Source organism: Centrocercus urophasianus, unplaced genomic scaffold (assembly GCF_019232065.1).
Source record: "Centrocercus urophasianus isolate 14NV4802_14NV808 unplaced genomic scaffold, USGS_Curo_1.0 seq_10, whole genome shotgun sequence".
Lineage (NCBI taxonomy): Eukaryota > Metazoa > Chordata > Aves > Galliformes > Phasianidae > Centrocercus > Centrocercus urophasianus.
The window spans coordinates 1,448,850-1,475,833 of NW_024884142.1; the positions used below are offsets into that span (position 1 = coordinate 1,448,850).

The following is a 26,984-nucleotide window of genomic DNA, read 5'->3' on the forward strand; positions in this document are numbered from 1 at the left end:
GGGTTTCACAGACCAACGCTGTCACTTGGTGCTGTACTGTACTGATTTACGATCATCACTCTTGCAGACATCTCTAGACACTGTGTTGATTGCAGCTACAGTGAAGCTTATTTATTAGATGTAACAAGCCAAGTTACTGTATTTGTGCATGTGGTAGTTATACATGCATGATGTCTGCGCTTAGATTTTGCCTTAAGTTAAAACTAACGGATTTTCTAGACACAGATTAGTACTGACGTTTCTTGGATCTTATCCTAATAGTTAGTCTTTTTCTCAATAAGCTCTGCTGTTAAATTAGCAAGTACAGGTATAAGTTCAGCTATTTCTAACAATCCCTGACCCTCAGAACACATGTGCACATATATAATATCACACTATTATTAAGTATTACATATTTTTAATACACAATACTTGCTACTATGCCTGTCAAGCACAGAGGAGAGAAAGCCACCATTTTTTCCCCTTGTCTCTTTCAATTTTCCAATCAAGAAGATAGCCCAAAGCTGCACAGCTCTGATTGCTTGTAAGTTTAACAGCAATCTTTACATAGAAAAAAAAAATAGATTTTACCCTTTAAAAAACAAAACAACAACAACAAAAAAAACAAAAAAGTCACCTCCATGCAACCAAAGACTCACTTTGCAAAGCAATGTCTAGACCATGGGAAGGCTTGTGATATGCAGTGTCATATCAGTGAGTACCTATAGGAAATCTGGCCCCATTCACATTCTGCTGAAGGTGAGTAACTGCCTGATAAATGGTGTGGCCTGAAAATAGGAGGAAGAAAGATTTAACCAGGACTTTTACTTGCACCTGGAGCCTAAGCAAGGGTACCCAAAACCCCAATTAAACCACCACTTCAAGCAGCAGGTGCCTCTGTTGTATCCATCAGGAACCAGTCTCAGTCTCCCAGCTTCACCCAACTGGCTATTAGCCTTGGTCTCTGCCCAGTTTGCCTTCACCGTGCCATCAGAAAACTGCCTGAACTACTTCAAACAAAGCAGCCAGCACAACACAGAGGTGGGTTTTTGCTTGTTTTACTTACATTATCCTTGCAATACAATACCTCAATAACTTAGCTGCTGCAGCCACAAGATTTGTCTAAGAACAGCTTTTAGAAGGCTTGAAGGATGCTGCTGTGAACTGTTCAAGTGTGATATTGAAACAGTGAGTTTAAGGAAAACTTGCTGCAATTTCTCTCTTAGTGAGAGTGCTCCTTCCCCTCTCCATACACAAACATGCTTTCAGAATTTTCTATCTGAGACAAGGGAAAAAAAAAAAACAAACCAAAATAAAGGGTGTAACAGCAGCAAGCGAACCACAATTCCCCTCTCTGCCTGTGACTGCTTTTCTGCATTGAAGCACAATTTTTTGAGCCTGCCCTGTATTTTACAGACTTCAGGCAAACCTTTTTGTTTCCTTCCTATGCCATTTCTGTGCTCTGTTTTTTTTTTTTTCCCCTCCTACAAATAACTCCAATATCAGCCACAACTTCTCACTGCCCGTTTAGTTCAGAGAGAGATAAGGTTGTGATGCTGCAGAGCTACAACTGCCCACAAGTTTAATCATAAAATTACACATTTTTCTTCCAACCAAAAAATAAAATAAAAATCAAGAGAGAAGTGTACTAGAAAAAATAAGCCTTACTTCAGGGATTTGATAATTTCAAAGAACTGGCAGAACATTTATCTAAGATTTTCAAGGTACCAGACTGCAACTTTATTGAACTCAACGGATTTGGGCCAAGGACAAGTTTGGCCCATTTTATAATACAAAACAGAGGAAAGAAGGAAGAAAGATGTACTGAAGTACCTGAAGTACCACACAAAGCAAAGAAACCAGAAAAACATGCCTGATCTGCTACTGCTCATTCCCTCTTTAGCAGCTGCTGTCATCCACAGAGATTTGCAGAGTCTTCTCTTGACCTCAGGATCTTCACAGTTGAATTTCACAAGCGATTTGTTCCTCAGGGTACAGAAGCACTGCACAACATCAGATACATATTGGAACATGTCAGCTCCACAAGTGTTAACTAGCTCAGGATTTGGTCCACAGTTCAGTGGCTCTTGTGACAATTCACACATCAAGATCAATCAGGAGGCTCCCCAGAAGGTCCCACAACAGCCACCTCCCAGCTCTTAAGTGCTACAGGCAGCTTTTAATCCAATCTCATTACGTTTGTTTACAGTCTTGAGGCTTAACAAAAATCAAGAGGAGTGGCCATTACTCTCTGGGTAGTATAGAGCCATAATAAACCAAAGTCTCATGGCTTCCAAGCCGTAGATAGGGCATTCAGTCCAGCCCACTGAAAATCCAAACTAGTATCAGTGTAAGTGCAAGAAGAGTTAACTGACAAAAAGATCAAATCCAACTCATTTGTGTCTACGCAACATTGATTTCTATGAACTACATGTGTGTAACCAAGAGCAACATTTGATCTGAAGCCTAATACCTTGATGTCCAGCTATTATAAAACAGAAGCAAAAAAGTAACTACAAACATTTGACTGATGTTGCCTGCAAGCAGGGCAGTGCAAAAAGGCTGTACCAGAAATCCATATTGACAGAATTCAAATGGGACATGGCAAGCCTTGCTATTAGAAGTAATTGTACAAATATTTGGAGGGTTTTGTTTTTGTTTACAAAAAAACATGACATGGGAGAAAAGCAATACAAAGCCACAGACCGAGAAATAAGTTACGACATGCAAATACATTCAAGCTTCTCCCAAGTTAATTCTCCTTGTAATTGACTATTGATCGGTACACGCAATGTTCAGAATCATGAAATATTGGGGTAGAGGGGAAAAAGAACTACATTTAGTACATGGTATTTTGTTTCAACCTATACTTTCCTCCTATGATGAATCATAAATATTATAATAAATAGGACAGTGCAGTATATATAACATTTTGCCTTGCACTGTATTAGCAATTCCATCAGAGATGACCTGGAAATGTTAACCACACACTTTCTTCACCTGAAGAAGCATTTTTCATAGCCTCTCATCACACTGTATCCTTGCTATATTTGGTATTTCTTGGCTCCCAACAGGGTACACGGAGAAGTACTCTTGGTATTATCTAGGTTTTTCAGATGTAATATATCAAGCTGTTTATGAAGTGGAGCAGGTCAGGGGGGAGCGGGAATAGTACTGGGCAGGTATCTCTAAGTTAAGTAAATCATTTGAAAAAAGGAAGAGGTAAAAGCTATGTTCCAAGATCTGTTTTCTGATTCTAAAATTTCAGGTATAACTGAGGACTGTGCACATCACCACTCTGAAGCAGAGAGACAGTAAGGCATCATCTCTCAGGCCTACTGCATCCAGCAAGGTGCAACAAACCCTTGAACTTTAAGGGATTTAAGGGGATTACACGAACTTCAGGGCAAAATTTCCTGTGACTAGCCTGTAAGGAAGCAGAACACTCTACATCCATGATGGAGAATCTCCAATCTCCATATGGGCTTGGTTGCATCTATTCCTATTCCCTAGGGAAGAAGGGAGAAAGATGAATAATTGCAGCTTTGAAGTAGTCATCATTTGCATAAATATCCATTTTTCTTAATTGGAACCCTTAAAATAACCAGCATCATATAATCAGGAAGCAGCTTATTCCCATCCTCTAGAAATCACTGTCTATACCAGGGCCTCATGCTTCTTGCACAATTTTGGTGGAAGAAGTTCCTTTGATTCTTTTCCTTCTGTCCCTCACAACATCCTTTTGATATATCCCTTGTATCCTCCAATACATCACATTAAACAAGCCACTCAGAAAATAGCGGAAGACCAAAAAAACAAAAGCCATGAAACAACGAGAAAGAAGAACCAACTTTCACTGCTAATACCACTGCTACCTTCAATAATCCAAGCAACAATGCCAAAATATTAAGGATATAGTTTAGAACATAAATATTTAATAGTGAATTGGTTGAGACAAGGGATAGCTATTCTATTTTACTTACATATGTACTTTGCATTTTAGAATAAGGGGCAATGCATTGAAGTTCCATCCAGAGTTCACAACTTCTCCCCATCCCATTTCCAAATACCATGAAAGGGGAAGGAGTAAGCTCGATAAAATACTGCTTAAGGTCATGGTTATTCTACAGCAATTTCATATAGTTTCAAAAGCACTTTCCAGACATTTATATACCTGACAACATTTTGTAGCATGAAGTGTTCCAACTTGGCACTTTTTCCCCCCACTCTTGGCAAGCAAGAGAATAAAATGGATAGAAAGTCAAAAAAACTGAAGTTTTCGAAAGATTCAATATGTTAGGAATCATTTAATGAATTCAGGTGCTCAACAAGCAACCAGTCAACAGAAATTTGCAAGACATATATACTTCAAAGCACAGGTAAACACAGCTGCATCCACTTTAAAGTTATTTCTTGTTGTATAATGATGAGAGAATGATCTTCCTGACCAAAAGAGGGCAAGGAGTTCAGTGGTTTACCTGTGGCTGGAAGAACCAGAGGCATTTAAATCCTCCTGTCCATTCATAAGGAGAAGAGCATGTTTGAGTCTCAGCCTGAGAAGGGAAACTTTTCTTCGAGCAGCCACGCTGTGCTGTGATCTGCAAACCCACCACTCAGCACTCACAGACCAAAAACCAAAATCCTCAAACAGACCTGACAAAGCTTATCTCAAAGCAGAATTATCTGATTTAAGTATTATTACTCTTCAGCACAGACTTGGACAAGTATCTGGAGGAAAAAGCTCTTAAATCACACTTCAAATCCTGGATTTCTGCTGTCCACGTTGTCATGCAAATCGTGGATTTGTTTTTGTGGGTTTTATTCTGTTTCAAAAAAAGTCAAGGCAGATAAAGTGCTTCTTCTCAAGGTCCAAAAATATCAATAGACAGATGATTAAAGTCCGGCTCAACTGCTCAGGGCACATGCTGAGGCTGAGCCCCACAGCAGCAGCAGTTCCGTCACTGACACTACGTGAATCTCAGGGATTCTTCTCACTGTATCTCAACTGCACACATAGGCCAAGAAAATTTCTACAACACGCAAGTCTGGCAGTTCCTAGTTAACAGCAACATTGCAAAGGAATCACATCTGTGGCAGCTTTTCTTGCAAACTGCTGCGCTGAATTAGTTCCAAAAGATGATCCTTAGAAATAATCTCTTTTTCTTTTTCCCCAATTAAATTTAATTTCACCTATATTTATGTTGAGTTTAGCCCTGGAATATGAGATAAATCCAGGAATTGTGCATTTGTGTGTTCTAGTACACGTGTTCAGGTTCTATTTGAAGTCCCGGCACTTGATATCATTTTTGCACGTTTTGTTGCATGACAAGGAATTAATAAAAAGCAAAACGAAAGTACAATGAAAAAGCAACATTGAATTTATGGTAAAAAGTCATCACCTGTAGTTTGAGCAGACTGCTTCAGTGAATCAGTACGACTTCTATAAGCCAGCATAAGTTACCTGAAGTTTAAGGCTACCAAAAACCTATTGTGTTTTTCTGATATTAATGCCAACAACAGCAGAAATCCAAGTTCAGGCCACCTGAAAACCTAAGCATCACAGGTTAAAAAAAAAAAAAAAAAAAAAAAAAAAAGAAAAAAGCAGCACACATAAGTTAAGGGAAACAGTCCCATGTTCCTGATATTCTAATCCAAGACATAAAATTATTTATGGAAGATTGTGACTAGGAATTCAGTTACTGTCATTTATCAGGTGGTCAAGACAGCCCAGAGGTAACCGGCTGCATAACAACAGCACAGGGAAGGCTTCACAGGGCACCTCTGGTATAAATTCTCTTCAATCCTGTTTTAACCATAATAGGTAAACAGCGCATATTCAAAACCTGCAAAGCGTTGAGTTTTAAAAACCTGACAGAGAGGCGTTCCTGTAGAGATTTTTAATCTATTTCCTTCTCATCTCCTCCTAGCCGAGGAAGAGTTCTTTGTACTTTGGGCAACAAAAGGAACGTAGAAGTGACAGAAGCATGTCAAAGCTGTTTACATCTCACACAGCTCCATACGCTGCGCTGCTGCTGGTGGGGCACTGGCAGAAGGCCGTGCCCAGCCCTCACGCTGAGCCTCAGCTTCCTATGGGGAACTCCATAGGAGAGCAGCCAACGTAGAGGAGAGCTAAACCCCTTTCCTCCCTGTGCAGAAAGGGAGTTAAAAAAAAAAAAAATATCAAGGCAACAAAGGGTTAACACCAAGGACACTACAGTATACTAAGGCAAACTCAGTAGGTTACAAATCAGGTAAGTGTGAAACCTGTTGGTACGGTATTGCTGTTGGGGAGTGATGAGTGCTTAAGAAAGTTATTAGATACACAAATAAATCAGAAACTAATGGCACTGTGTTTAAGTTTACTGAATCTACACATGGTAAGGTTGAATGTTTCCAAACCGAGCAACTGAAATGGGGAGGAAGGGGAAGAAAAAAAAAAAAAAAAAAAAGGAAGAAAAAAAGAAAAAAGGCTGTAAGACCAAATAATTTGCCAAGCCATGCTGAGATTTTAGCCAGCTGAAAGCCTTGATTATGGCACAAAGAATTAATGATCTGAAAACAATGCAGACCTCTGTGGTACATTATGAAGCTGATGTTCTGCAAAGAGGAGCTTTGGGATCAGAGCTTCGGGTTCCTTGGCCCCCTGGCTCTGCAGCCCGCAGCAGAAAATCCAGGTGGATCAGTGAAAGTTAATGGGCAGGGCACTGCAAGAGCCGTTGTAACATACTCAATATGATGTTAACAAGGAATGCTAAAATAATAAATGAAATAAAAAAAAAATTTAAAGATTAACACATAACAAAATAACTCAAAAAAATTTAAAAAAAAAAATACAACAAAAACCTAAAAACTGATTTTAAGATTAAAAAAAATAAATAAATCTCACAATAGGGATCCAATGGATGGAGCAGAGGTTAAACAAGGCAGGACAGATGGGAACCTCTCTCTGCATCTACGTATCCAGGGATAGTTCTCCCACAAAGCCATGTGTGAACTTCCACCACAATACAGAGGCTTTAGAAGGAAAGGAGGTTGAAGAAGCGAAGAATAATTTATAAAAAAAAAAAAAAAAAAAAAAAAAAAAAAAAAAAAAAAAGATATATAAAAATATATTTTTCCGTGCTTCAAAAGAATTGGGTCCATTGGTTATCAAAGTAAATTAAAAGCTCAGGCAAGCAAGAAGGCACGGACAAAAACAGCTGAACACAGAGGAGCAGCAGAGGGATGGGTGCCAATGCCTGAGAATAGTTACGGGCCCGGACCGGGTCACAGATCGAGGAGTGCTGAACTGGAATGGCTCCAATGGGAACGATGGGCTGGGAGCAGGGAGAGGAGCAGTGCCGGCAGGGAGCGAGGTGAGCACAGCAAGCCTGGGGTAATGAATCCTCCTCACAAGCAGGCATTAGGAGTGATAGCACCAGGTATGGCTCGCAGCAAACCCCCAGAATCTCATCTCATTGCTGGCCAAGTTACTACCGGCGTGTACTTTCATTTAGAAGATTTCCAGTCCCCTCGCACGCTACATACTTTTTATTATTGTTTGAGGATTAAGAGCAGTAACCCTGACAGAACATGAACCCAGAAGAAGGACAAAGCAGAAGAGGAGGCTACTTTCGTATTTCAAGATTTCTGCCTCTAAAAAAGAACAGATGAACAAGAAAGGCTCCGCTCCTGCACACAGCCACTTTTTGTTTCAGCAAGACTTTGACAAAGCCTAATTCGCTCGGCTGTGTATCTCGTCTATCGGGTACCTGAAGTATGACCATCACTCATTAGAAATGTAATTAAAAAAGTGACAAAACTGGATTTCCCCCTCCCCAGCATGCAGATGAAAACCAGTAACCCTGCCTCTATTTGTAACCATGACAACTATAGAATATTTTATTTCAGTAATATAATTCACACCGAACATTTGCTCACAGGTTTTGTTGTTAAGGGAAAGGTTGACACACTGTGCACACATTTCATAAGCTGCCAGAGACAACAAATACAGAGAAGTCGGGCAGTGCTCAGGATGGAGAACCCTGTATGCGTTGCAGCACTCATTTCAGACTCTCTGCAGGAAGCTAAACGAGCACAAACAAAAATTCATCCAAATTAAGCATTAATGACCACTTACTTGCAAGACAACTCGGTGTAACCGGATGTTGCTTGACTTTCATGTAAACAACAACGATGCTACCATGTTTTAGAAGAGGCAATAACTCAAAATCCTGAACTGTAATTTTTAATTAAAATATAGCACGCGTTATTCGCTTCCTATTAGGAAATACCGACACAGATGTTATGGGAAGAGATATCTATGTGAAATGAGGCAATGAAAGATGCAGCTTAGAGACGCTGGCTGAGTCTTATCCTGGATGGGTCACTAAATTATTTGCATAGCTCCCATATTTCGTCTTAAATCAAAGACAGCTTCCATAAATACACACAATGAAGACAAGTTATAGGAACAAAAAAACCCCTGTATGTTATTCAGACATGATTAAACAACCTACTGAGCAGAACTAAAGTTTGACGCAGATAAATGCCGGCGTAAAATATGGTTGGACTTTGTTTCTCCTTCAAAAAAAAGGAAAAAAAAAAAAAAAAAAGGAAGACTCAAACCCATTAGCAGTTTAAATCAGAATATAACAATAACAGAAGGCACTGTTGCTTTGTTTTGGAGGAGAAAAAATCTGAAGGAATAACGCTTGCAGGAACACTATGCCTCCCCTCACTCGGATCATAACATCTACCAGGGAGGATTTAAAGTTTCAGCAGATTGCTAATTATAAGAGACAGTCTTATTATTCCGTAGTCACCTTAAAGCTGCAGGAGTTTGATTTTTAACTATCACAGAACCGACCTCGGAAAGATACCTCAATAGATGTGTAAATCACTGCAAGGTGCACACATGCCCTGCACACACACTGCCTCTGTTGTGGTATGGAAATAGATGGGAAAGAAAGTTTTCCCATTTATTAGAAACCCACTATATGCAATATTCCATTAGAACAGATAAGGAGCCTGCAGCAAGCAGGCACGCTGTTTTGCCTCATTGATGGAAAAGTGATCAAATCCCCTTTAGTGCAGTTCCCAGAATGCTACCTTTTGCTAAACAATTTTCACACACAACACACAAAAGGTGAGGCACCAACTCCAGCACCTGGGGGACATGAATTTGGGGGGGGTTGGTGGGGTGATAAATCCATCTTTGTCATTTTAGGAGTACATCCAGCTTTGTGAGTGAAGCATACAGGGGAAAAGAGAAAACCCCAGCCCGGGAGCAGCCCGTTTACAAAATGTATGAGAGGCAGCACCCTTCAGCCTCACTGCTCCCTTCCTTTAGGCCTTTCTCAGCCTTCTTGGGGAGGTGAAAAGACCTGAACCCAACAACCTGGCACAGGCACTCCATGTCAAATAACGAACCCCTGTGAAGATACCCAGTGGGATGCAGCTCTCCTGATCGGAGCCAGGCAGCACTTGGGCTCAGCCACAAGTTACATATATGCATTAAAAAAGAAAATAATTAAAAATAATAATAATTCGGAAAAATAAATAAATAAACGAACTGCATCAATAGAAAACCCAGCAGCATCCAAACAAACCCTCACACCGGCGAGGAACGGCAAAGCACCGAGTGGCAAAAACGTGGAAGAAGCGCTTTTTTAAGGTATCTATTTCAGCAGGATTTCGGCGAGAAGTTCCTGCTACAAATCACGCGTAGGGATGGGGAGAGGGAGGAGGGAGGGAAATGGAAATAGATCCAGGCTCAGCGAGACGCGGTTGGGGACGGGATTGGGGACGGCCGGTGCCCCGGGGCCGCGCCGATCCGAAAGCGGCGGAGCTCGGGGTGACCCCCGGGAAAGGGAGCGGCGCGGACGGGCGGCCCCGGAGGTGGGGGGCAGCAGGGGCAGGGCGGCCACGGCTCGGCGAGAAGCCAGAAGTTGTGGGTGAGCGGCTGGGCTTGCAGAGAGGAGCCCCTTTTTAATTTTAAAATAAATAAATAAATAAATAAATAAAGCAGAAATCGGGAGAGAACAAAAAATAATAATAACAGTAATTAGAAAATGAAAGGACGGCAATCACGATCCTAACGCTGACAGCCCCGCACGGCACCCCCCAGGCGGCAGGAGGCACGCAGGAAGTTTTTAATGCGGGCAGCGAGCGCAGGCGCAGGGCAGCCCGGCGCTGCGAGGAGCTCCGCGCCGCTTACCTCCCTCCGCGGGGCGCGGGCGGCCCTGGGCCGGCAGCGCGGGGCCTCAGGCGGCGGGGGGATGCGCGGAGGCGGCGGGCGGAGGTTTGCGCATCGCAGCCTCCGCGCCGCTAACGCAGAGCCCCGCGCGGCTGCGGGCGGCGGGAGCCGCGCTGGAGGCCGGGCAGAGAGGCGCGGCGCGGCGGAGGCGGCTGCTGCTGGTTGTGGTTGCGTTGCTGCTGCTGTTGCTGCTGCGAAGCCTCGACCATGCTCCCGTCTGGCCGCCTTCCCCTCACCTACTGCCCGCTTTAGCCGGGGAGGGAGGCGGCCTGGACGCCGGGGCGAGGGGCGGGCCGGGCCAATCGCGGCGGCGGCGGGAGGCGGTGGAGCCCGGCCCGGCTCCGCCTCCCCCCGGCCTCCCTGCCTCGCTCCTGCCTCCACCGCGGGAGGCTGCCCCGGCCCCGGCGCCGCCGCCGCCGCCGCCGCCTCGTCCTCTTCCCCATCCCCTGCCCCAACCCCGCGGGGCTGTGGGTGCGAAGCCCCGCGGCTCGGATCCTCCATCCTCCCCCCTTCCGTCCGTCCATTCCCGGCGAGGACGTTCATGCGGTAGAGCGTATTTCCTATAAGGTCATCAGTCTCCTATAGCTGTCTTCAAAAAGTAGCGTGTAGTTGAAAAGAAATATTACCCCCGCTTTATTAAATCATCGCTCTCCGGGGGCATGATCCAAAGCCTCTTGAAGTCCACGGGAGCCTTTGAATAGGTCGGTGCGATTCTCTCCCGACAGCGCTTTTTCTTTTCTTCCCCCTTCTTGTTTTAAATATCCATCGCGCTTGGAGTCACTACAGATTTTACGGGTGGAAATCTGCATCTGGCTCTATTCTGTGTAATCTTGTATCTGGGTGCGTTGCTTTGTAGTGATCGCTCTGATGTGCACACAATCTGCATATGCTGTGGGTTTAAACACAGAACACTTTGTCTTGGAGATTTCCTGTAAGCATATATAAAAAAAGAAAAAAAAAAAAAAAAAAAAAAAAAAAGCTCTGTCAAATTATTTTCTCCTTATTTTTCCCATTGAAAAAAAAATGCATCATGGGGACATAAAGGCTGCAATGTGTTGAGAGTGAGACAGCTGTGCCAAATGATGGCCGAGCAAGGTGAGGGAAGGGATAGGAGCGCACAACCCACTGTGGTGGATAAAGAGGGAGTTGATGGAGAAGGGGCAGTGCGGAGAAAGTAGGGTGCAGCAGCAGAAGGGCAGCTTCGTCTCTTCTCTCCCCAACCTCACAAAGCAATGACAGTACGTCATTGCAGGGGCCCGAAACGTTTCTAAGACCAACCATCGTTATTAGGAGTAGAATGCTTTTAGCAGAACGTGGCCTCGCTTTGAAGCAGGGAAGCTCTGTACCTTTTTGTCCTTAATCCGCCGTATATTAACATTGAAACTTCCAGTCCTGTACATCACAGCGGAGTGTGAGGGTCACAAGTTCAGAACTGTTGAAATCTGAATTATTTAGCAAGCACACACATGACATGCTCTTCTGACGTCTTTTTTTTTTTTTTTTTCCCCTTAGTTTTCCTCCTTCCCAACAAGGGAGTGTGTTATTTGCCCTGGCCCTCCACTATTTGCCCAGCAAGCCCAGCTGACCCAGGGTCCAAGCAGGAGAAGTCTCAGTGGGTCTGCTGACCTACCCATCAGCATGTTGCTCTCCCGGTGGCATTTGGATGTTCTGGCAGCAAACGCTCCGAGACCGAAGAGAGCAGAAAGCAGAGATTCTTTGGAATCCTTAATTAGACACAGTGATTTTGGAGGGCTGGTTCCTCCAGTGCCTTGTACTCTCTTTGGTGACCTTGGGGTTAAGGATACCAACCGGCCCTGTTTATTTTTAATAAAATCTTACAGTTATATGAGACAGTTCTGGGTTTTATTTATTTTTAGCATAAGTGCTTCCATCTTATCTGCCTTGCAGGTTTATAGTAAGGATTTAGCTAATATTTGGACAGCACTTTTGAGCCATGAAGTTCTATAGGTCTATTATACTGACCATTTTCCAGGCTTGTCATTTTAGGAGTGTGCTTTTGTACCCTTTCACTTCAGGAAGATAGAGCTCACAACTTGACCTCAGTTTCCGCCTCAAATTTTATTAAATGCCTCATTTACAAATGCTGACATAGGGTCAGATTCTGATTTTGCTTCTAGGTATAAATTTCAACAAATTTCCTCATCCTCAGAGGCTTTATTCCTGATCTCAACCAATTTAACTCAGAATTCGAGCCACAATTGTCATGAAGAATAAGCATATAATTACATTAAATACAGTATTCTACATTCATTTTCTTGACTCAATTTTCTTATTTTAGCAACTTCATTAATTTCAGAAGAAAGTGCTTCATTTTATTCTTTTTTTGTTTTAATTGTTATTTCATTCTTTTTCTATATTAGGGGCTCTGCAGAGAAGGGTGGGTGGAAGCAGTCTCCCCCACTGATGGTTCATCACAGGGACACGATGGAATCCCATGTGCAAGGAGCTGTTTAAAATGAGGCTGATAGCTGGGGGTGGAAAAGTCCCCCTGAGCTCCACATTGCTGAAAGAGATGAAATGATGAAATGAAAATCAGATTTACAGGAAAAAAAAAAAAAAAAAAAAAAAAAAACCAACCTGCACAAAATAATCCACAAATGCTCTGTGCTATTGGTTTTACTTGGGTGGGCATTTTATTTTATTTTATTTTATTTTATTTATTTATTTTCCTTAATAGAATGAGATACAGAGCTGTACTTGACAGACTGAGGATTGTTTGTGAGAATCCTGATTTTGGATTAGGCAGGTGATAGCCTGCAAGACTTGGGCAGCTGGTTAAGCTTCCTCCACTGAAAGAACAGATTTCCTCTTTTAGCAATAGATCATGACGTTACGAGGCATGTATTAGAATGAAATAATACAACCTCCCCCGACTTTGCTGATTGTATCAAAACTAATGGCATCTTGAATTGTCAGAGCATCAAGTCCATCTTCTGATAAAATATTAGGAGACACACAGATCTATTCATCTTATTGGAGATTTCATTTTAGTCTGCAAAATATTGGATGGCAATGCTATTAGATTAGCTGTGGGCACATTGCAGGAACCGACGTGGTAATCGGGCACTAGGATTTCACAAAGGGGTTCCCATAAACCTTTCCCACTTGCTTTATGGTAAACCTTGTCTGGATGTGCTTCAGAGAATGAAATTCTTGCTTATTTTAAAGGCTTTAAGATACAGTTTGTTATATTCTTACTAAAAATGTCTTGCTTTTTGATTCAGGTTCAGCCATTTCAAAGATAATTAAAATTCATCTCCAAAATTGTTTTATAAGATTTTCTTAAGCCGTATTCAAAGATGAATATCTGCTATCCAAACTTCAGCCACGAGATCTGACTCCTGCTTTCAGCTAATGAAGATCTCTTTAATTACAGGTTTACAGCTTGAATGGGAATGCCGATGGTTTAATCTGCTGCTGCCTGAAATGCTGGTATTTAGTACATTTCCAGGGAAGAGTTTAAGGGTTCTGAGAAAGGAAATGGAGATCAGGAAGATATTTTTATTTTACTTTTCCCATCGTGTATTTTTGTTTCTTTGCAGTGTAAGGACTATTAGCTGATGCTTCTAACATTCATTCATACACATCCGTTACAATTAGCCCTAATATTAAGCAGAAAAGTAATTCCCCAAAGAAAACAGGAAGTGACATTTAAAGCAATTTTTTAGGTGTACAGCTTGACTTAATTGCCAAAATATAAAGCTAAGATTGCAAAAACTGCTAAGAACTGCTAACCTGTGGTATTCAGTGAGAAACATCACTGACTTTTGTGGATGCACCATGTTTAATGAAACAATTCCTTCTCTTTGCTCTTCTGCTGTGTAACTCAAGCAGCTCTGGGATGGACCTGGGCCTGGTTGGGAAGGTTTTGTTGACTGCCCCTGTCCTAACCCACACACACCTCCACATCCTCTGTGAGGCAGCAGTCATGGCAGGCAACTCTTGCTTTGAATTAGTCCATCTTCAGAAATGGTTTCCTTCTCTTTGGGCACTGTTCACAGCCCCAATTTTGGATTCTTAACTCCTCCAACTGAGGCAAAGTTGAGGAAAATATGTGATCCTCTCATGAATATTGGACCATTCTTTTCAGATTTTTCACACAAAATATTTTCTTAAGTGTACCTGATCTTCTCAGACATTCCACTTTTTCACCACAAACTATTTTCGGACACATGCTCAGAACTGATGAAATACAGATTTATGTGGTTTTAGGTGTGTGAGCTGAAACTTCTTTGTCCCTGACTTGCCAAGGGAGTGTAAAGAGTCTGGTCCTGTAAGAGCAAGCAGTATATTGAGTTGATTTCTCTTAGACATGACAGAACCATTTGCTAAAACTTCCCCCAGAAGACTAAAGTGGGTTCTGCTAGAGCTATGATTTTGATTTCTGGTGGGCAGTAATAAAAGTTAAATCTATTTTACTATATTGGCAGAGTCTAGAGCTCTGTCTTGAATTATGTGAAAATCTCTATTGGTTGAGGGTAGCGGAGAAGTCAGGCTTTTGTTGGGACTTTTTGAAAGCTTATGAAGATTCTGTTTAACAACTTTATTTCCAAGTCACCTCTGGTCCCACTCAATCCCACAGAGAGGCATTTTCATTGCTGCTGAGCAGTTTCTTGAGTTTTGTTGAAATAACTCTTCTATGCTGGTTTATGAGCTGGGGCTGGAGGAGGAATTGGACTTTCAGGGTGATTTTGGAGTGAGGTGGGTTTGATTTGCTTGTCTAAAATGGTAAAAATATGTTCCCACCTATTCCTCGTAATTATATGGAGAAAACTAAAGCGCATGTCATTTTGAACTGAATGTCTGTATTAAATTAGTTTGACTCCTATTTTCTGCCATCTGTGGCATAACTAGAACAGAGAATGAGAACAAAAAAATATAAATGACTCAGCCGCATTTCCTTTAGGAGACACATCATGCCCCCCATTCTTGTCAAATAATTAATTTCAGTGTTGTGACACGCTGGGCATGGAGAAGAGATGCTGCTGTTCTGTCATTTAATAGAGGGATGCAAGTTTGGGCTGTAATAGTTTGATTAATCAGCCACGCATTGTTTTTCTGTATATTTAGATGGGCTCAGAACAATCTGAGCACAATGCTGAGATGTAATTCAACTTAATTAAATATGAGTTTTCCTGTAAATGTTAAGTACCTCATGAGACAGGCTGTGGAAAGAGCCCGAACTAGGTTCACAGGAGGGAAATGAGGAGAAGTGGGGCCACTGAGGGCTTCCGTGAGATTAAATTGCCACCTGGGCTATTTGCCACTGACTCTGTCAGGGACCATGCACAGGCTGTGGAGCAAGATGGAGACAGCACTACATCCTTTTGCTTTTCTGCTATCCAGATGTGCAGTGCAGGTCCCTTCAGACACATAGAAACCTTGACAGAGAGAGGTCGATGATACCTAGAGCTTAACTGGGATGGTTCTGAGATGGAGTTTGCACACATGCCTTGGGACCTGGATGCATTTCAAGGGCTCACATACCCGTAGATACCTATCTTTGAAGGGCTGATTTACTCCAAAGCTTATCTGTGAGGTAGGTGCAAGACAAACTCTGTCCTTTTGGTATCTGATGAGTGTCAGGGAGTTCATCATCACAACAACCTGCTTCAGCAGTAACAAATTTCCTTCTATCTAGTTGATGCCTGGCAAAAGTCAGGTTGAACAAGGTGGTGGTGCTCCCATTTTTGTTTTGGTTCATGTTTTGCACTAAAACGCTTTTTTTTTTTCTTTTTTAATGGATTCGTCTAGGAATCAGGTTTTGTCTAAAGGCCAAATGTTCTTATCACTGATTGAGGAAATGATACAGAATCAGGTTTACACATGGCACAGGTTAATGGTGAACAAATGGAAGAGTAATGAAGGAAGGGGCAAGTTATTTTTGCTGAGTGACCTGAATTGCTTAATGAAGAGGTCAAGATAATAAAAGTAAAAAGATGGAATATTAGCTAGGTGCTAGGCAAAGTAATAGAGACAAGAAGCTACACAGAGCAGGAGGCTCTCTGGAAAACAAGGACTTTGAGAGAGATTTAGGATTCTTTTTGGATAATGAAATCTCACTGAAGCTCTGTAGCTAAAAGGCCAATGAAATCCTGAGATGTAAAAAAGAGTAAAGCAAGGAGATAAGGGGATTTGATCCTGCCTGTGTGCATGACAGAGGTAACACCACTGTTAGCAACTGTGTCCAGTTCTGGCATTCTCAGTTCAAAAGCTGTGTGGAAGTATGAAGGTAAGTTCAAAGGAAAGGTGTGAAAAAGGATTCAGAAAACAAGCATGACAACATGAGGCATAAGCAGCTCAACTTATCTAGCTCATCAGGGAAGAAGCTGAGAAGTGCCTTGGTCACTGCAGGTCTGTGGCCACCCCTGGGAAAGGTACCCAAGAGTGAGCAGCAAGTTTATTTTCCAGACAAGGGCATTATGGGATGCATGGCTGCGAGTTTAAGTTAGACAAATTCACCCTCTAAGAAATACAAAGAGCCCTAAATAATAAAACAGTTTCTCCTGTGAATACTGTCATAGGTGAGGATGTTTAAGAGAAAGTTTAATATGTATTCTGAAAAGCGTGCTTTCATCTGTTCGGTGGAAAAATCTGTGCATATCTTTCTGTGCATGTGTGAGTGGGAGCTTTGTGAGATGGGTGGTGGTTCCCATCTCTCCATCTGAGAATCTGCTGTCCCTCCGAGGCTCCGTCAACCAGCACGGCTACTGCTTCTCTCAACACCTCCCAACATCCTCCCTACTGCTTGTGCTTTCAAAGGGGAATAATTATTATCAAATAATCTTCAGACAGGTCATGCAGTCTGTCAGGAAGGATTTATTTTTTCTCTCGGATGAAATTGGCCACATGTATCTCAGTTATTTGGGTGTTATTTCATTTTTTATACATTCCCTCGGAGCACTGGAGATGAACGGATGGCTGGAGATGAGTCCTTGGATGGCTGTTTGCCAGCGTTCTGCTCTGGTGCAACTCACCCCTCCCAACCCTGGGTACTGTATTTTGCTTTCCTGCTTCTAGTTGAACTATTTCCACTCACTGCATTGGTTGGGACTTCTATCTTGTGCCAGATTGGCAGGAACCTTGAAGGTTATAGAGCTTCCCTGGTACATACTGGCATCATCTGAATGTTTCTCATTTATTCCATTTGCTTTTCTGCAGAGGACATTGCTGAAAGGTTCATTTCCCCATATACACAAATCTACTCTTCTGAGGACTTAACTGCTGCTATTACATGTGGGGTTTTTAAAATAGGGATAAAACATGTTGCTTTGAGATATATAGGAGATCAGACTCTTAGTTCTGTTTTTAAATTCTGTGAAACTTGCTATAAATGGTTTGTGTAGTCAATAAGGATATGATTAACAATATTGTGATGAATATTCTGAACAAAATTGTGGCATTTAGAAATGCATAGGCTTTTGTATCCAAAAAGAGTGTTGCAAGAATCTATCTGCCTCTTTCACTGAGCAGTATAGAATTTCCCCTGGTAATTCCTGTGTGGAAAATAAATCTTATGGATGAGCTAATGAGAACATTTACAAACAAAAAATTGCAAACACGCAAATCTTGATTCATTTGTAATATTTCCTAGAGAATGTAATACATTCTTTTCTTGGTTATTTGAAGTAATCATTATCCAGGCTGATTTTCATAATGTTCTCTAGGACTAAGCAAAGCCCCATAAGCATCGACTAAAATCCTAGTGCTGGGCAAGCTGTTTGAGGGCTTGGTTATGAATAACCCCATTCAGATTTAACCTTTGTGCAGCCACTGGGGTTAGTAAGCTGTGGTATGCACACAGCTCCACACGTGTAAATAGTGAGAAATGTTCCAAGGAAAGAGAATTCCTCAGTATTTAGGACAGAAATACATTAGCAAAGGGAGTGTTTTCCTGCCTGTACCTTTTGAAGCTTTGTTTCACGGTAGCCAGAGGGAGAAAAAACACATTATATGAGTAAATTGGCTGGAGAATGTAACCAGGGCCCCAGTAAACACTAAGAATGAAAACCAATACGAATGTGTATTCAAGCAAGTATGCACAAAGACGGTGTTTTTTGCGAGCGTTTTCTTGGATGAAAATGGTGTCCTGGAGCTGTAAATAACTGAGAAGATGTGGGGGTTTGGCTGAACTGCCTTGCACTTCGATTTTCAGTGAGGTTCCCTGATTTCCCCCATATGAACCCCTTCCCCTCTGCCCCACCTTCACTGATGTGGCTGCATTCGGTACTTAGTTCTCTGAATAATTCAGCTGCAATCTGAGATCCCTGATGACCAACACCAATTTTCAAATGATCAGTCGCAGACTGTATGATTTTAGAATGATAGAGTTGGGATATTTTAAATTCTCTTCTGTCAAGCTATGATTAGGACATTAATTTGGGCCATATTAGTACATCTCCCCTGTGCTAATGGGAGGATAGACCCCCTTTCATGTTTAATCTAAAGAGGGATTAATGACTTGCGAGGTTGTCGCACATAGGGAAGTCTGCCACCAAAATAAATGATGAGCTCAGTGAGAGAAAATGTTTAGGCTGCACTCTCTAAAACTGGATTCTTTCCGTGCCGAAGGCAATGAAAGCCCTTAGGTGGTGGCTGTATAGATTTTTTCTCATCGCGGGCAAAAATATGAGGATTTTTTTTTATTTTATTATTATTTGTTAGCCCAAGGCTTCCTTCTTGAAGTTGCTGCTGATTGTTGATGTTGATTTCACGTTTCATAATCAGCCCAGTCATGTTCAAGAAGCAGAAGCCTGACCTCAGAGATGACATCGCCACTGGAGGAGGAGGAGAACCGCAGGATCACCCCTGGCTGGTGATGAAAGGAAAGGGCACCTTTCCTTGGAGTTTGCCAGCAACTTCTACTTGATGTGTGAGTTTAATACTCCTGTGTAAGAAGAAGAGTAAAGTGCCTTTGAATAGGAACAGACTAGAAAAGTTGCCTAATACGCTTTTTCTTACTCTATTACTTTTAACCTGCTACTGCAAAATGCCTCCCACCTGTAACAAGTTATTTCATTTGGAAAGGCAAATAGAGGCTCATTAGCTGATGTGCTGCTACATACCAAGCGAGCAGGTTTTATGCCTAGGGACAAACTTTTGCAAACATTTTAAAATGAAACAGTGCAGTGCAGTACATCCCACAGCTTTTTCTGAGAGAATGAGGTGGATACCCTCTTTCCACTGCTTTAGAGCTAGTTTTCTTCATCTGAACACCCTTTGTATGTGATTACTGGGGAAGCTAATGTACTCGAGCTGGCCAGATTGCACATAAATAAGTTCATGTGAGAGTTCCCAAAAACTAATCATGCCTGTTGTATTCTCCATTATATTCATTGTGTACTGTGGCTGGACAGGGTCACCATGTCTTGGAGTCCTCTATCATGTTCCCTAAAGAAGAGGCTGTACTTTTCCTGAAAAGTGTATATCTTTGTATTTTGTGCTGTGCCTAGGTACTATGGGAGATGTTAACTTTCCTTCTTTCTCTGAAAGACAGTTTGTTATTAGTCTCACTGTTTCAGAGAGATTTTTTTAATATAGAACTGTCTTTTCACGTTTGTAATAATACATGATTTTCTACAAGGACTGTGGCTTTTATATTGCTTAATGATTTTCAGAAATCACTTGTGAATGCCTGCCTTAATTTCAAGCAGCCTGCACATGTAAAACCTAGACACAGAGCCCTGCACTTCAATTGGTAACCACGGTAGGGGCTTCTAGCATCTTACAGCCTCAGGCCTGTGTTTATTGTTACAAAAAGTTTTCAGTGCTCAAATGATAGATCTGGAAGGAATTCAGAGGCTTAGAAATCGTATCTGTGTCTTTTAGAAATTGCCTTAAATTTAAGTTTTGATTTAGTAACACATAAGATATTCAAGTTACAATGTCTGTTCAGTCTGGGGAAAAAAAAGAGTGAGAAGGATCTGATAAATAGAAATATCTAAAGGGAGGTATGGGGCAAACACATGAGGCGAGGCTCTCCTCAGTGGTGCACTGTGATATAACAGCGAATAACGGCCTGAAAGTTAGACGTAGGAAGATCCATAGTAAGATGTGGAAGAACTTCTTTATGGTAAAGGTGATGAAACGCTGGAACAGGTTGCCCAGAGAGGTTGCAGTGTCTCCTCCTATGGAGACATTCAAGACCCATCTGGATGCTGACCTGTGCAACCTATTGTAGGGTATCTGCTTTAGCTGGGGGTATTGGACTTGATGATCTCTTGAGGTCCATTCCAAGCCCTGTGATTCTGCAATTCTGTGATTAGCTGAAATAACTGCAGTTTCCATTTCCAGCAGTTTTATGGTTACTCCAGGACCATGTCAGCACAGCAGATTTATGATTTGTGAACCAAGTACGAGCCTAGAGCACATCCGTCACTCGGTGCTGTTTGGAATACATTTTCTCCCAGTTGGAAAAACGAATTGTGGAGTGACTCTACTCACAGGTGTTGTCCTTTTGGCTTGAATGGAGAGTTTTGTATGGGAGCAGGTGTTCCCTGGCTGGAGCCCAAAGAGGAACCTCTGGGAAATCTGTGTTTCATGTAGTAACAGGGCTGTAGGTTTGCAGACCCTCACTCAGCATTAAGAAATAAATATAACAACCTCTCGTATTCCTGGAAACTGTGTTTGGCTGCTCTGTCAAGCCTCGTGATTGGCAGGGCTTCCAGGCATCTGACAGCATCACCTCTGCACTGAGGGTCAACACAGGCAAGCAGCAGGTGCCAACTTCAAAACAGCCCAAGGGAGTTGTGCAATTTGTACTGTGCAGCTCCCTTCTATGGGACACTCAGAAAACAGAGTGCTCTGAATACCAAGACTTTGTGTGAGCTCAGAAAGGGCTTGGATGAATTCCTGAAGGAAAAATATCCACAGGGACACTGGTAGTGGCACGAGAAATCCCTTTGCTGTAATAAGCTGGGGTGAGGAAACCTCTACTAGCAAGGTTTCACCCCATAATCCCCCCTTTTTATGATTTTCCCTAGATATCCTCCATGGACCCATTACAGGAAGGATGCAGGGCTCAATGGAACTTTGGTTTCAACTGAATTGCATGCAATGCTGTCCTAGTTGGATTCTGTTGGGGAAAATGTGATTGCATGTCCTCTCCACCAGCACCTCCCAAGGGCAGGCAGGAGACGAAGCAGATCTGTGCTGAAGATGCATGGAACCCAGGCCCTGCAGGAGATTTCAAGGAGTCTGGAGCTGGCTGTGTTACCTACAGCAATGCCTGACAGAAAAAAAAAGTTGTAGAGCCAACTTTTTTTTTCTGGGTGAGGACTACCATCACCCCTAAACATATCTTAATAATTCATAGGATCATAAGATTGAATTGGAAGGACACTTATAGGAGATCTAATCCAACTCCCTGCAATGAATAGGGACACCTACAGCTCCATCAGGTCAGCTCAGAGCCCTGTTCAGCCTGACCTTGGGTGTCTGCAGGGACAGAGCACCCATCACCTCTCTGGGCAACCTGTACCAGTGCCTCACCACCTGTATTGTAAAAAACTTCTTATATCCAATCTAAATCTCCCCTCTTTTAGTATGAAACCATTTCCCCTCATCTGATTGCAACAGATCCTGCTAAAGAGTCTGTTGGTAGGAAAGCTGGCTCCAGAAAAGAGTCATTGATCTTCCAGATCACCTCTTGTTCCACCTTGTGGAAGAACTTTTCTATAGGTTTTGAAGTTTAAGAAACTGAGGTGGAATTCCTCCTATAGAACTCTGTCAAACTTTCTTCCAGAAAAACCATCAGGGCACACAGTGAGTCTTCTCCTTGCTTTGAGGTTAATCCTTCCCTGTGCTTTTTTTAACTGTGATTTTTTTTTCCTGCATTTTATTTCCCTTTCTGTAGGAAACTCAGCATATGAATAACATGCTGAAACTAATGTGTAAAATGCAGCCAAGGACATGCTAGAATAACTGCTTTGAATGTGATTTGATCAGAGATATACAGTGATCTCAATTTAGAAGAACAACCTTAGCAAACTTGGCAGGGAGAAATAAATATATTCATCTGTTTTGATATTTATCCTATGTTAGAATCTTATTTCAATTCCCTTCTGCCCCTTGTAAGCTTCCTCCCTTGCACCTTCATTGCACAGTTCCCTGATAATTCCTTCCACATTCAAAAACTGTTCCAAAACTGGGAAGCCCAACTCACTATTGAACTGTGGGCTCACAGTTTGAGGCCGAATCTGCAGGTCTTAATGGAGATAAATTTCATACTGACCCTGGTCTCTTTGATGGTACATGGCAAATGTCACCTGAGTTATTAACAGCAAAACAGAATAATGGGCTCCATTCAGTATTTGAGTAAACCTATACCAATGAATTGGAGGAGATTTCTTCCTAATCCCAGATGCTGATTAGTTTATATTCTGATCCATAGAATTTGCTAACCTTTATGATTTTTATACTAGCTGCAATGACTGCAGAAGCTGTTATTCATCCTGTAAATGGCTAATCTTTTTAGAAATTTAAGATTAGAAATGTACATTAAGAATGTTGAATTTAAATGTAATCCTCTGTTCACTCACCAGAGCAGACTGTTTCAGGATATTTGTTATTACACTGAAAACATTTTCGTCTCTCTTGGAAATGGCATTTATATTTCCTATTCCTCTGCACCAATGACTGTTTTAAAGAGCAATATCTCATTAGGCACAAGGGATAAAAAACTAATCCTTGTGTCCTGGGGAGCTGGGACTGCTTCATGTCAGAAACCCTCTGCCAGAGGGTACTTCACAGAATCACAGTATGGCTGAGCTGGTGAGGACCTCTGGATCCATCTGATCTGACCCTACTTCAGCAGGGACACCCAAAGCATGGTGCCCAGCACAATATGCGGGTAGATTTTGGACATCTCGACGGAGGAGACCTCACAACTTCTCTGGGCATCCTGTGCCAGTGCTCCTTCACCTGCACAGCACAGAAGTGCAACTTGTGATGTTCCAGTTAGTGTCCATTATCTCCTGCCCTGGTACTGGGCACCACTGGAAAGAGCCTGGCTTTGTTTTCATCGAATTCTCCCTTCAGATATGGACAAGGATGAGACCCCCCTTGAGCCTCTTCATCTTTAGGCTGAAAGGTCCCAGCTGTCTGAGTCCTTTCTCACAGGAGAAGTACTCCTGTTCTTTTGCCATTTTGGGAGCTCTCTGCTGTACTTTTTGTATTTCTATATTTTTTATAACTCACACTAGTGTTTTGGTAGATACCAACCAAAATATTTTCAAACCATTGCATTTCTGTGTAGAATATTCCAATAGATAGGGTAGATTTTGATCCACATTGTGCACGCATGGAGAGGAGAGTGAGGTCATCTGTAACACATGTTCAGTTACAGCTTTGCCAGGGAATCACACAGAATCGTAGAATCATTTGAGACCCTTAAATGCCATCTAGTTCAACTCCCTGCAGCTCCATCAGGTGCTCAGAACCCCATCCAGCCAGATCTTGAGTGTCTACAGGGAGAGGACTTCCACCATCCCTCTGGCAGCTGCCAGGCCTCCCTGGAACATTTTCTTCTCTAGACTGAACTGCTCCAGCTCTCCAGATGTGCTCCACAACAGCTCCATGTTTCTCCTGTACTGAGGACTCCACATCTGGATGCATTACTCTGGGTGAAGCCTCACCAGTGCAGAGTAGAGGGGCAGGATCACCTCCCTTGATCTGTTGGCTGTGGTTCTTTTGATGCAACCCGGGATACAATTGGCTTTCTGGGCTGCAAGGGCACACTGCTGGCTCATGCCCAGCTTCCCATCTACCATTACCCTCAGGTCCTTTTTGGCAGGGCTGTTTTCTATCCTTTCATCTTTCAGCTTCTATTGGTAGTGGGGCTTTCCACAACCCAGGTGCTTTCCAATTTGAGAAAGGGCTGTTGTGGGGTACCATGTCAAAGGCATATGATCCAGATAGATGACAGCAGCAGCTCTTCCCTTGTCCATTGATGTGGTTACACCATCATAAAAGGTCACTATGCTGGTGAGGTGGAACTTGCTCTTGCTGAAGCCATGCTGGTTGTCCCATACCAGCTTCCTTTCTTCTATGTGCCTTAGCATAGTTTCCAGGAGGATCTGCTATGTGATCATCTCCAGCACAGAGGTGAGGCTGACAGGTCAGTAGTTTCCTGCATCATCCTTTCTACCCTTCTTAAAAATGGATGTGACTTTGCCTTTTTTCCAGTCACCTGGCACTTCATCTGACCACTGTGAGTTTTCAAATATCACTGACAGTGGCACAGACTTTCCTCAGGTCCCTGATTTCTATGTGGTCTTCTGAGCACAGGCTGTATGGTGGCAATTGCAAGGAAAGGAACCATTATTCTGCCACAAGCATATGTAAGCACCATCAGTGTTGGCTGTGTGAGAATCACATAACTATAGAATCATTTCTGTTGGATAAGACCTTCAAGATCAAGTCCAGCTGTCAACATGACCTACTAAGACCCATCGCTAAGCCATGTTGCTTAGTGCCACAAGAAGATGAAGAGGAGCAAAAATCTGCAAGTTCTCTTGGGGCAGATCTCCTTCACAATACAGACAAATGCCCTACACAAAGTTTCAGTGTTTTGCTATATTCCTGGGGAAAAAAAAAACAAAAGAATTGCTGGAGACACAGAACTATTATAAAATATTTTAAAACCCTAGAATCAATTAAAATGAATGTTTTACAAAATTAGAGACATCTGGATGTTTTCAAGATTTGTTTTATTTAATTCCAGAGTAACCAGAGGGAATAGTTTGGTACATTCAGTAGATAGTAACCAAATATAGAGTCACTACATCCAAAGAAAACCAGATGTAACACCAACTAAAGTATGGCCTGATCCAAACTACCAGAATAACCCAGCCTGCAATAGTTGTAGTGCTGCTTTCAATAAAAGATTTGGCTGCTGGGAAATTCTGTGAGGTGCAAGTATTTCTTTGAGTAGGAATAAAAGTGGAAGGGCTTGAAAGTTACGCAGGTATTGAAGCTTCAAAGTAAATAATTCATATCTAAGTCAAAGATGAAAAATTTGGTAACTGTAGCAGTACATAAAGCTGCCGAAACATGTTTTAAATATATGCATCTATAAAGCTGCATATCTAGATTTCCAACCCAGCCTTCTGCATTCTAAGAAATTCCTCTCTTTCTCATGTGTGTTATCCCACCTTAGGCTTTTCACAGAGCACTGGCTGACAGGTGGGCACTGGGGTCCTCCCTATGGCCACAAGCAATAGCAGCACTAATATCCAACCCCTCTTTTTTCAGGGCTCCGAAGTAACAGAAATGTGGAGCTGGAGGTCTGGTGGCTGACAGGTAAGTGGGCAGAAAGGATGTATGCATCTCAAAGAACTGTTTTAAAATAATTTTCTGGCTCTATTTGTAGTTTAGATTTTAAACTAATCAGAGATTTGCTGCTGATAACAGTTTTTGTTGGAAAAAATACTTTTTAGAATAAATGAGAAAATGTCCACCTTTGTTAAGAACTTCTATTTTTTGCAGTTTTCAACACTGACTTGCTTGGAAGAATTTCCAATCTTCCTTTCTCTCAGAACATTGCTATGATGAAGACTATAAAAATCGAAAGTATACACTAAAAGGCAGAGATTTTCTCTTCCTTTGGTATTTTTCATCTACTGCAATAGATGGTATACCTTGATTCCTTTGAAGTCAATGGGAGCCTTTTCATTGATTTAATGGCAGCCGGATCAGACCTTTAGTGAAAAGCAACATACAAAGGCACCGTGATAACTTCAGACTAGAAACAAATCCTTTTAAGGCAGGGAGCACCTGATGGCAGCTGGGGCTCGGCCGAGGGATGCTGCTGCCTGGCGTCTCTCTATTTGCTTCCCATCTCAGTGCTGGGCTATATGAAACCGACCTTTTGCTTCCTAGACCCTGCCTGTTTGGGATGGAAGATAGAAAAGGCTATTTTTTAGAGCAACTTGAGAGCGAGTCTTGAAATGAAGTAGATGCAGCAGACCGGTAGGGTTACAGCAAGGGCTGCTGTGTGGGGAGAGGCTGCCTATAATTGAGAAAGCTTTACCACGTTTGATTCTGGGAAGGGTGTTCTTTCAATGTGGTATGTTTTGATAAGCGGTATGAGAATTTTTAAAGTCAATAACTTGGTTTATAAACTTCAGCTCAGCTGGACTTAATCCTGCAGCTAGCAAATCCATGGACCAAGTAGCCCAGCTGTGTCCTCATTTGTTAAGATCTTAAACCCAAGGAGACGTCTGGGATGCTGAATTTTATTTTATTTTTTTTTCCTTCACATTTATAAAAATCCTAATAAAGGCAGATAGGAATAAGATGTGCAGCAAACCCAGCTCTTTCAGCAGAGCAAAGAGAGAGAGGGAAGAGATACATTTAAATTAGCCTTGGACCGGCCCAAATTTGGGACCTATGTCTGTAAGCCTTATCTCTGCCTAGGGGAAAATACTTACAGCAATCAGGTTGATTCAAGGAAGCACATAAGCACACGCCTAAGGCTGCTTGTCTTCAGTATGTTTTCCTAAACAGAGGTACTTTACTGATTTGAAGCCTCTGCCATACCATCAAATTTTGTATAATGAGAGCCTCATTCTGTCACTCTTGAGCAAAAATGTTTGGGGATAAATCTTGGAGCTTGTATGGCTCCCTGTTAAATGAAACAGTGCAAATCTGGGCATGCACACAGCCTGTAACAGGGCAGGGGTTGCAATGAAGAAATCTTTCTCCTTGCAGGAGTGAAAAACAATCAATAATTTAAAATATTTTATAT

The 26,984-nt window shown here is 42.1% G+C and overlaps 1 protein-coding gene across 2 annotated transcripts in view; it reads right to left on the reverse strand.

Annotated features, from left to right (window-relative positions):
* The window catches only part of KLHL29 (kelch like family member 29), a 403,260-nt gene extending 393,047 nt beyond the window's left edge, over positions 1-10,213 (reverse strand). For both annotated transcript variants that reach the window (XM_042829821.1, XM_042829815.1), the window contains exon 1: positions 10,178-10,213. The gene's annotated coding sequence lies outside the window, so the exon portion shown is untranslated. The remainder of the gene's footprint in view (positions 1-10,177) is intronic.
* Positions 10,214-26,984: the final 16,771 nt, after the last annotated feature.